The sequence below is a fragment of the Acinonyx jubatus genome, chromosome B1, assembly GCF_027475565.1.
Source record: "Acinonyx jubatus isolate Ajub_Pintada_27869175 chromosome B1, VMU_Ajub_asm_v1.0, whole genome shotgun sequence".
Classification (NCBI taxonomy): Eukaryota; Metazoa; Chordata; class Mammalia; order Carnivora; family Felidae; genus Acinonyx; species Acinonyx jubatus.
In genome coordinates this window covers 14,453,894-14,464,519 of record NC_069382.1, presented here as the reverse complement: position 1 = coordinate 14,464,519, position 10,626 = coordinate 14,453,894, and the positions used below count along the sequence as shown (strand labels likewise).

Below are 10,626 nucleotides of genomic sequence, written 5' to 3'. Positions count from 1 at the left end.
ATAAATAAACATTAAAAATTATTCTCAACCATAAATTAGATAAATTACTTGCAGGTAAACGTTCACGGAAGTGATGACTGCTTCGGTCTCCCAGCAGTCTCTCTACTCGTACCCTTGACCCTCTATGGTCTATTCTCAACACAGCAGCCAGAGGAGTCCGTGTAAATATAAGTCAGGCCATGTGAAAGCCCAGAATGCTTTCCACTCCCTCGGTAGAAGCCGAGGCCCCAGACCCAGCTACCCAGCCTGTAATGTTCTGGCTTCCCGCTCCCTTTCAAGCGCATCTGTAGCCCGAGCGCCCCCTCGTCCCCTGGCCCTGTCACGTGGGCCTCCTCGCAGTTCTTCTGTTTTGGGGTGCTCTTGCCTTGACAATTCCCAGCCCCTAGATGGAACACGCTGGACTCCCTGACCCCCTTCCAGTCTCGGCTCAGCTCTAACCTTCACTAAAAGGCTCATCTCCACCAGCACACGGAGACTGTCTGCATCCCCTCCTTGCACGTTCCAGATCTCCCTACCCCAATCTGCTCTTCCTTCCTCTTCCCACCTCTACCGTGCCATCTGCTTATTTTGCCCATCAGCGGTGCTGCTCCCCCCCGCCCACTGCCCGCTCAACGGAGGCCCCATGTTCTCCTAACCAGTGTATCCCGCTTACCTGGACTCCGGTCTGCCACGCGGTCGGCGCTTAAGAAGTATCTGTTGAATGAATGAGTAGATCAGTGAATGAAAAGCACCAAATTCTTTTCAACAATACATCAGAAAGTGGTGTTTAATGTAGGATATGGAGGTTTTATTTTTTTTTTTAAATAAAACTTTTACGAATCCTAACAAGCCAGTGTATCATTTTCTGATCTCTGAGACAACCAATCCTTTTTCTCCGTCTTAATAACTCCAGGGTTCACGTCTTTCCCTTAGGACCTGGTTATTTTCTGGACAATTTCTAAAAGAAAACAACTTTCCACAAAAATCCCCTTCTGGAGCCGGACAGCCTGGATTTGTACCCTGGCTTCATTTTCCTCATGTGCCCGATGTGACAGTAGCTCTCCCATGTGGCCACGTGAGGATTAAAGGAACTAATTAATGCCAAGTCCCTAGAACAGTGCCAGGCATATAATAAGAAATATCTAAGTCTTAGCTACTTTTCTTCTCAATATTACTGAATCACACAGAAACTGGTTTGTGAAATATACACTGTATTACCTTAACTCGGTTTTAAATTGTATTGACCAACTTAACCAAGAAATAAAGCAAAAACAGAAATAAAAGTTCTGTCTATGTGTATCACACAAACTAATTGAACAGGTTTTCAGCAAATGTGAAATGATCTGACTTAAACCTAGCCTCCATGGCATGGTAAAAATTCGCTTTGGAAAAACGCCAAAGGAAACTTCAAAACGACAGGCAGTCTTTGTCCAGACCAGCAGAGACCCAGCGTAACAAAAGTCGCCTTGAACTGAAAATTAAGAGAGACGTGCTACAAATATTAAGATGCCACTGACAGAGAAAATCGGACACATTTTGAACCTAAGCCTTAAACTGCAAACCGCAAGGGCAAACACTCCTGAGTGTGGACGCTGAGTTCCTTTCTAGCTACTTTTCACGTGAGTAACTCCATGCAGGCTGATTCAGGTGAGAGAGAACGACCTGTTAAATAATGGCTAGTGTTCCCACAAAGCAACTCCGGGGAGATCGTGTAGCAGGTAAAAGTAAATCAGTCCCTTTGGCAGGGGAAAAAAGTGAAATTATTCATTCAACGTGAAGTCTGAGGAGACTTAAGGAAAACTGGTGAAGCATGGGCTTTTGGGATATGAGGTCAACTCACAAGTAGGGGAGAGATTTATAACAGAATTTTAAAATTATAAGTGACTTTAAAGATGATTATCTTGCAGTTGAGAAAAATTAAGAAATTGAGAGGTTAAGTCCATAGCAAAAAGAAAAAAAAAATCTCTCTTGAGAGACCCTATAATGTAAGGATAAAAGATTAAAAACATATTAACCTATGATGTCAAAGAGAGTAGCGAGGGGCTATCTGCAGATAAGTGATTTCGACACAATTCTGTGAGGTGGAAGCCTGTGGAAAAGTGGTAAAGGGAGCAGGTGAGGTGGAGGGAGGCTCAGTGGAGCTGGTGCTCCCTCAGGGGCAGGCTCAGTGGAGCTGGTGCTCCCTCATGGGGAGGCGCAGTGGAGCTGGTGCTCCCTCAGGGGCAGGCTCAGTGGAGCTGGTGCTCCCTCATGGGGAGGCGCAGTGGAGCTGGTGCTCCCTGGGTGGGGAGGCACGGTGTAGCTGGTGCTCCCTTGGGGGGGCGCAGTGGAGCTGGTGCTCCCTTAGGGGGAGGGGGAGTGGATCTCAGTGCTCCCTCAGGGGCAGGCGCAGTGGAGCTGGTGCTCCCTCAGGGGCAGGTGCCTCAAACAGAGAGGCTGCTTGCCCGGCAGAACTCCTCAGAAGCTTAGGGCTTGGAGACTCCAGTGCGGCAAAAGCAGGAGTGAAACTTGAAGCTGAAAACAAGTGGATTCTTTAACGATAAGTAAATTAAGCAATCACCGTCCCTAGCCTCTCACACAGAATGCTATTGCCGAAGCATTCCAAAGCTGACAGATGAGGTTCCTTTTTTAGAAAAGCAAGTGGCCACCTCCACATTCTGGCTTTGGTGGACTCCCAGGACGACAGCTGCCTCCTTGCCTGATGGCCCTAAAACAAAACCTTACCCAAATATACAAAGCTCCCAAGCTACATTTAGAATCTTACTCTTAAATATTAATGGTCAACTTGGGAGCAATAAAAAAGTTTGAAAAAGAGAGTTTATGATAAGCAGACAGAAAATACGGTCCCCAAAGGAAGGGATAATGTGGGGAGTAGGAAAGAACTAAATAAACACAAAAACTCTGGAATTCTCCAAGAAATTGAAGAATTATATCACATCTATAAAATGAAAGCAGGATGTTTTGATAAAGGGATGGGTATGAAACAAGATAAAAATTCTTACAAATTAAAAATACAAGACCCAAGAGGAAATAAATCAATAGGGTAATTGGAAGAAGGATTAAGAAAATCTCCTAAAAAATAAAACTGATTGACAAAGAGATGGTATGAGAAAAATAATAAGAAACTAAGAGAAATAATACATGATATCCTGTGTCTAACAAATAGGGGTTTGGGGAGGAAAGACTACAAAAAATGGAGGGGTGAAAATCAGCAAAGAAATAATACAGGAAAATTTATGAGTTGAAAAATAAAAGTCTCCATGTTTAAAAAGCGTACTTTAATAAATTAACAAACGAATAAATGAAAAAAGAGTTGCGTCTGGCACATAATGAAATTTCAGAATGCTATGAGAATAACAAAAAGAATCTAACAACTCTTGAGAGAAAAATCAAGTAATGTACAAAATATGAAACATCAGAAGCCACATTGCAGGCAAGGGTTAAGTATATTTAATCTGGATTTAGGCAAATAATCAGTTTTCAGGTTGAATCATAGACACTTTCAGACACAACAATCTGGCGTTACTTGGAGGTACGCTAAAGTTAAACAGAGAACTGAAAAAGAAAAGGCAAGGGGAAACAGAGGTTGAGTCAAGGTGCAGAGGGAGGTAGGTTAAGGAAATGTCCATGTAGCAGAGAAATTAACCTAGCTGGGACCAGGAATATCAGAGCTGTGAAGGAAAAGGTTTTTTTGGAGAATATGGGGCACAACAGAACACTTAACATTTGAGAGCATGTGAAAACCTTGAGAACATAATAAAGGCATGCAATGCAAAGTAATGACGAGAAACTCAAGGATAAACAAAAGTTCATATACAAAAAGAAATCTCACATGTGACTTTGTCACTATAAAAATTGTAGTAAAATGCACATAACATAAAATTCATCATTTTAACCATAAAACACTGGAATTTGGTATATTCACAAAGTGTACAAGCCATCACCTGAACCTACAGCTGATCCTTGAACAACCCAGGTTTAAATTGTGTGGGTTCACTTACGTGTGGATTCTTTTCAACAAATACGGTAAAGTACTGTAAATGTATTTTCTCTCATGATTTTCTTAATAACATTTTCTTTTCTCTAGTTGACTTTATTATAAGGATACAGTAGAAATACATAGAACATGTAAAACATGTGTTAATCTACTGTTAATGTTATCCATAAGGCTTCTGGTCAACGGAGACTATTAGTAGTTAAGTTTTGGGAGAGTCAAAAGTTATACACTAATTTCCAACTGTGCAGGGGATCAGAATCCCTAACCCCTGCATTGTTCAAGGGTCAATTGTAGGTTCAGAATTTTTTCAGCACCCTAACAGAAAACCCCATTCTCATTAATTAATCACCCCCAGCTCCCTTCCTCCCAGTCCCTGGCAACCACTTTTCTGCTTTCTGTCTCTATGGATTTGCCTATTCTTGGTATTTCACATAAATTGAATCATACAATATATGGTCTTTTATGTATGACTTCTTTCACTTAGCATAATGCTTTTTTTTACTTGTATTTTTTATTTTTTTAATATGAAATTTGTCAAATCAGTTTCCATACAACACCCAGTGCTCATCCCAACAGGTGCCCTCACTCAGTGCCCATCACCCACTTTCCCCTCCCTCCCACCCCCTCCCCCAACATCAACCCTGAGTTTATTCTCAGTTTTTAAGAGTCTCTTATGGTTTGCATCCTTCCCTCTCTGTAACTTTTTCTCTTCCCTTTCCCTCCCCCACGGTCTTCTGTTAAGTTTGTCAGGATCCACATAAGAGTGAAAACATACGGTATCTGTCGTTGTCTGTAGGACTTATTTCATTTAGCATCACACTCTCCAGTTCCACCCTCCATGTTGCTACAAAAGGCGGTAGTATTTCATTTCATTCTTTCAAAGTTCATCCACTTTGTGTTGATGTGTTGGTACTTCATTTCTTTTTCTGGCTCAACAGTATTCCATTGTATGGAAACACTGTATCTGTTTAAACCTGAGGGCCATTTGGGTTGTTTCCACTATTTGGGTGCTGTGAAGACTCCTACTATGTGCAAGTTTCTGTTCCAGGCCCTGCTTTCAATTCTTTCAATATACCCAGGAATGCAATTGCTAGATCATAATGGTAATTCTACGTTTAACTTTTTTGAGTATCTGCCAGGACATTTTTCAAAGTGGTTACACAATTTTCCATTCCCACTTACGAAGGACACGGGTTCCGATTTCTTCACATCTTTGTCAACGCTTGCTATTTTCCATTTTTAAAATAATAGTCACCCTAATGAATTTCAAGCAACTTCTCATTGTGGATTTGATTTTCACTTCCCTAATGACAAGTGATGTTGAGTGTCTTTTTCATGTACTTATTCGCCATTTGTACATCTTCTTTGGAAAAACGTCTATTCTAGTTGCCTATCCATCTTTGAACTGGGTTGTTTGGATTTTTGTTGTTAAGAGTTCTTTACATATTATGCACATTAATTTTTATCATATATATGATTTGCAAATATTTTCTCCAATTCTGTGGGCTATCTTATTCTATTAATACAGTTCTTTAGTGCACAATTGTTTTTAATGTTGATAAAGTCCAACTTACCTATTTTTTCTTTTGTTACTTGTTATTTTGCTGTTGTATCTAAGAAAGCATTGCCAAATCCAGTGTGCTGAATATTTCCCCTGATTTCTTCTAAGAATTCTATAGTTTTAGTTCTTACATTTGGGTCTTTGATCCATTTTGAGTTAATTTTTGTACAAGGTGTTAGGTAAGGGTCCAATTTCATTCTTTTGCATATGGATATACATTTGTTGAAAAGACTATTCCTTCCTTCATTAAATAGTGATGGTGCCTTGTCAAAAATCAACTGACTATAGATGTATGGATTTATTTCCAGGATCTCAATTCTGTTCTATTGATGTCTATTCTTATGCCAACACCAAACTTTTCTGATTACTGTAGCTCTGTAGTAAATTTTGAAGTCAGACTGCTTGAGTTCCCTTTGTTCTTTTTCAATATTGTTTTTTCTATTCAGGACCCATTGTCATGTTATATAAATTTTAGGATCAGCTTTTCCATTTCTGAAAAAGGAGGGGGGGGTACATTGTGATTTTGATAGAGATTGTTTTGAATCTTTCCATAAGAAAGTATATGTTGCTGTGGCTGGGTGGAGTGTTCTGTGTATGTCTGTTAGGTCAGTTGGCTTATAGTGTTGCTCAAGTGACTCCGTGACTTTGTATGAACAACAATTACATATTCATAACAATGAAAACACTTGCACAGGTACACTCCAGCCTGGCCTGTAGCCTGAGCCTGTTGATCAATCCTCCTGAGAAATTCTACAAGAGACAAGTGGCAAGGGTAGGCACACAGCTGACCACAGATGAGTGAAGCAAAGTTAGAGCAAAAGATTAAATAACAGACAACAGAAATTGAGTTGGGAGTTGTATACATCAAAACCCCCTCCAGCAACAGTCACTGAAAGAACATTAAGTAGAACAGAGAGAAACCCACTCATCCAAAACTCAAAATTACATAGCTTACTCTCTGTTTGAGGATGAATAAACAGAAAATAACCAACATAGTTTCTATGGAAAATAAATGTGGAACACTAGGGACAGAATGTGATTTTTAATGATACTGGAGAAAAAGAATTTATTACAGGAACCAGAAAAACAGCGGGCCCTTCCAATAGAATTAGAAGGGTAAACAGGATGAATTAGAACAACAAAAGAAAGACCTGACGACAAGATAAGCTGCAAGAACAAGCTGAAAATAAAGTGGAAAGGAACAGATACAAGCCATAACTTCAAAATTATAATTACAATTGTAGAGTTAAAATCTGAATTGGAGTCAGTAAAGAGAAATGTTTTACTAACACCGCCTATCTTCTCTTAACCTGTTTCCATTTCCTCTTTGGCACACAGGGACATTTCCTGTCTCCCCCCCCCCCCCCCGCTGGTAGACATGCCCTTGTGACTGAGTTCCGGCCGGAAAACATGGACTGAAGAGATATTAACTACTTCCGGGTCAGGCCTATAGAGACTTCCTCCATACCTCTCTTTCTCTATTTGCCAATCAGATGCTGAGGACCTAGCAAAGAACTCTTGAGATCCTAGCGGTCCCGCGCCTCTGAGATGAATGGAGGCTGAACTCCCTAAAGCACTACTTGTGAAAAACTTTCCCTCTATTCAGAAAGAGGTATTTTTTTTTTTTACTTTAGTTGAGTGAAACATAAACATCACTTTTTTTGTTTTTTGCTTAAATAAGTTGACTTAAAAAAAATAAACATCTATTATGCTAAACTGCTGAGATCTGGGTAGCATTACACTAATTAACACAAAATGGTATTGTGGAAAACCAAAGCATTGATACGGAGGACAAAGGTAAGGCATTCTCTCAGACTGCAGAGAAAAAGAAAAAAGAGGTAGTATATATAAAAGATGATGGATAGTCAGGACAAAAAACAAAGATCCCAGCATTTGTATATTAGAAAGAATATTCTTTTTTATAAGTTTTGATTTATTTTGAGAGAGAGAGTATTTTTCAAAAGGCTGAATCAATAATCAGTTATCAAAGATATAATTAAATAAAAATTTCTGGAGTAAAAATTAAGCTGGGCATAGAATTTGAAAAAGGTCACTATATTTCAAGTATAATTAATAAGAAGATACTGACACCAGGGAGCCTGGGGGGCTCAGCCCGTTGGGCATCTGACTCTTGGTTTGGGCTCAGGCCATGATCTGCACGGACATCGCAGAGACTGCTTGGGATTCGCTTCCTCCTCTCCCCTCTGCCCCTATCCCGCTCGCTCGATCTCTCTCTCAAAATGAATAAATAAACATTTTAAAAAACATTTTTAAAGAGACCCCTGGGTGGCTCAGTCGGTTAAGCGCCTGACTTAGGCTCCGGTCACGATCTAGCGGTTAGTGAATTCGAGCCCCGCCTCCGGCTCTGTGCTGACAGCTCGGGAGGGAGCCTGCATCGGATTCTGTGTCTCCCTCCCTCCCTCCCTCTCTCTCTCCCTCTCTCTCTCTCTCTGCCCCTCCCCCGCTCACACTCTGTCTCTCTCTCAGAAATAAACATGAAAAAATTAAACACTGTTTAATTAAAAAAAAGATACTGACGTCTATGAAGAGATGTATGTTTCAGAAAAATGGCAATCGGTCAGTTCCAAGTCTCCCCCCTACACTCTTCCCGGAAAAAAAGAAAAAAATCAACAGGAAAGTACAGCAAAGGGAAAACACATGCTAAAACGGGCATCATTAGATCACCTGACGAAACTGGAATATGGACGCTTATGATAGATTAAAAAATGCTTACAGTGTTAAGTTACTGAAGTTGAAAACAGAGTCTCCCTCGTCTTAGGCGACTCGATGAAGTAGTTCGGGGTAAAAGGCACATAACTTACCCACGAGCGCTTCGGGGAGAAGGTGCGTGCGCGCGCCTATGCGTGTCTGCGCACATGCTTGCACGTGTGCGTCTGTGCGCGTCTGTGCGCGTCTGTGCGTGCGTGCTGCGTGCATCTGCGCGCCTGCGTGTGCGCATTATGCGGAAAGAGATTGAGAACAAACAGAGATGGGACCAAACGCCAGTGAGGGGTGAATCTGCCTTAAAGGTATTTGGGTGTTCTTTTTACTAATCTTATTCTTGCAGCTTTTTTCTGAGTCTGAAATACTAAAAAAAAAAAAAAAAAGTATTTGTAAGAGCGGTCCAACAAAACAATTCTAAACCTATTTGGGTAAAAGAGAGACATCCTTCAAAAGAGATCAAAGCTCAAACTGGATTGAGATTTTGGGGGGTTACATTAGGTATCAGAAGAAATGAAGTAAGAATTATAAATACATTATATAAATTATATAAATAAGAATTTATATAAATTATATAAAAGAATTATATAAAATAAATATAATTGTATAAATTATATTGTACTTGTGACATAAGATTTTTATCCTTTGTCAAGAAGTTATTTTTCTTTTGTGAAGGCATCAGAAAAACTGTCTTATACACTCAAGAACTCAGAAAACATGTCATCTATGTGTCCTTCTTAAAAACTTATCTGATGATGCATTTTAATAGGCTCAAAGATCATTATAATTCCAGTTCTAGCGCCAGTGAGATCTGAATAAAAAGAACTGGCCGTTGGTCATTAAAACCAATGAATGATACTCAACAATATTCAGTATTCAGAAAATCAGTGTAATTAAGTAAATGTAAATGAATTTAGGTATTTCAGAGTTAAGACTATACACGGTGTAAAACAATGTCAGAAGCCACAAGCTGGATTTTTATTAACAGAGTCTGGAGAATTGGTGAGGGAGAAGATGGTAGGAGGGGAAATATGGGCTAATTTGCTCATTTTATATTTGGGGCAATCAGGAAAATGCATAATGTTGGCTTCGGTGATTGGTGGAAAGTAAGTTGAGCAACAGAAACACTGAACTGTACGTGTGACAGCAAATCACACAGGTCTGGTGACATGAGCAGTTGGTAGCCTTGAGCGGGATCAGAGCGAGGAAAAGCCCTTATGTCAGTCAGGGTACAGAGAAGTGGGTACTGTTGCTAGAACCTTCTGGTTCCAGAGACACAGGCACAGCAAGAGGTTGTTGGGCCATATTGCAGGTTTCCATGGGAGCATCAGAAGGGGAGCACTTTTAAGATTTATGAGTAAAGCCAGGCCTCCAACAAATAATTCTTCTCTTTTTGAGAGTAGCAACCCCTGGCTTGTCACTGGGCTCTGGAGGAGACAACTGACCATGGGACACCAGGTGACCGGATACCGGCTACGTGCCATTCGTGAACTGGGTGTTATCTGACCCACTGGGCCATAAAATTGGAAATTCCAATAAGTGCGCAATTATTACAGAAAGATGATTTATTGGTCTACACAGGCCCCTACCGAACAGTTTCTGAAGGCACAAATAAGGCCCACCGGCCAAGTCACTTGTGCCCAGCATGTGTACCTTGGCAACCTCACCTGTACCCAATGCTTCATGGCAGATTCCCAATGACCACCTGACTAAATTCAGGCCGGATTTAGATGGCCCTGAACCATATCCCCACGATGGACTATCGCAGTGATTATGGTCCTCTTTAGGGGTAGCCCTGAACACTGGGGAAAGGAAACCATCCCAGCGGGCAGCACTTGGCCTGCAGGAGGAACTGGCCTGGAGTAAGGCCCCACATTGATCCATGGAGTGGCTGACGGTGGCCATATGGTCAGAGATAATCCCAAGGTTAAAAACAAACAAAACAAACCCACAACTGTGTATAGTTTTAGGCTGATTTCACTAAATATGATTATATACAGTGGTAAAATTAAACTATGTATATCATAATGTTAACTTTACGGGTGGTTTTTATTTTCTTCCGTATATTTTTCAATGAGTATGTATTATTTTTATAAATGGGCAAAAAAGTAAATATAATTTTAAAAAGAAGCTTTCTTGGGGTGCCTGGGTGGCTTGGTTGGTTAAGCATCCAACTTTGGCTCAGGTCAGGATCTCATAGTTCATGGGTTCGAGCCCTGCCTCAGGCTGTGTGCTGATAGCTCCGAGCCTGGAGCCTGGAGCCTGCTTGGGGTTCTATAGCTCCTCTCTCTGCCCCTCCCCCGCTCACACTCTATCTCTCCCTCTCTCAAAGATAAGTAAACATTAAAAAAAAATTTTTTTTTTTTTT

The 10,626-nt window shown here is 40.7% G+C and overlaps 1 long non-coding RNA gene across 1 annotated transcript; it reads right to left on the bottom strand.

Moving 5' to 3' along the window:
• Positions 1-652: 652 nt before the first annotated feature.
• LOC113604631 (uncharacterized) lies at positions 653-8,797 on the bottom strand. Its single transcript, XR_003426604.2, has 2 exons — positions 8,272-8,797; positions 653-693 (listed from the first exon to the last, which is right to left on the bottom strand). It is a non-coding gene; the product is annotated as an uncharacterized LOC113604631 (long non-coding RNA).
• Between the last annotated feature and the right edge of the window lie 1,829 nt (positions 8,798-10,626).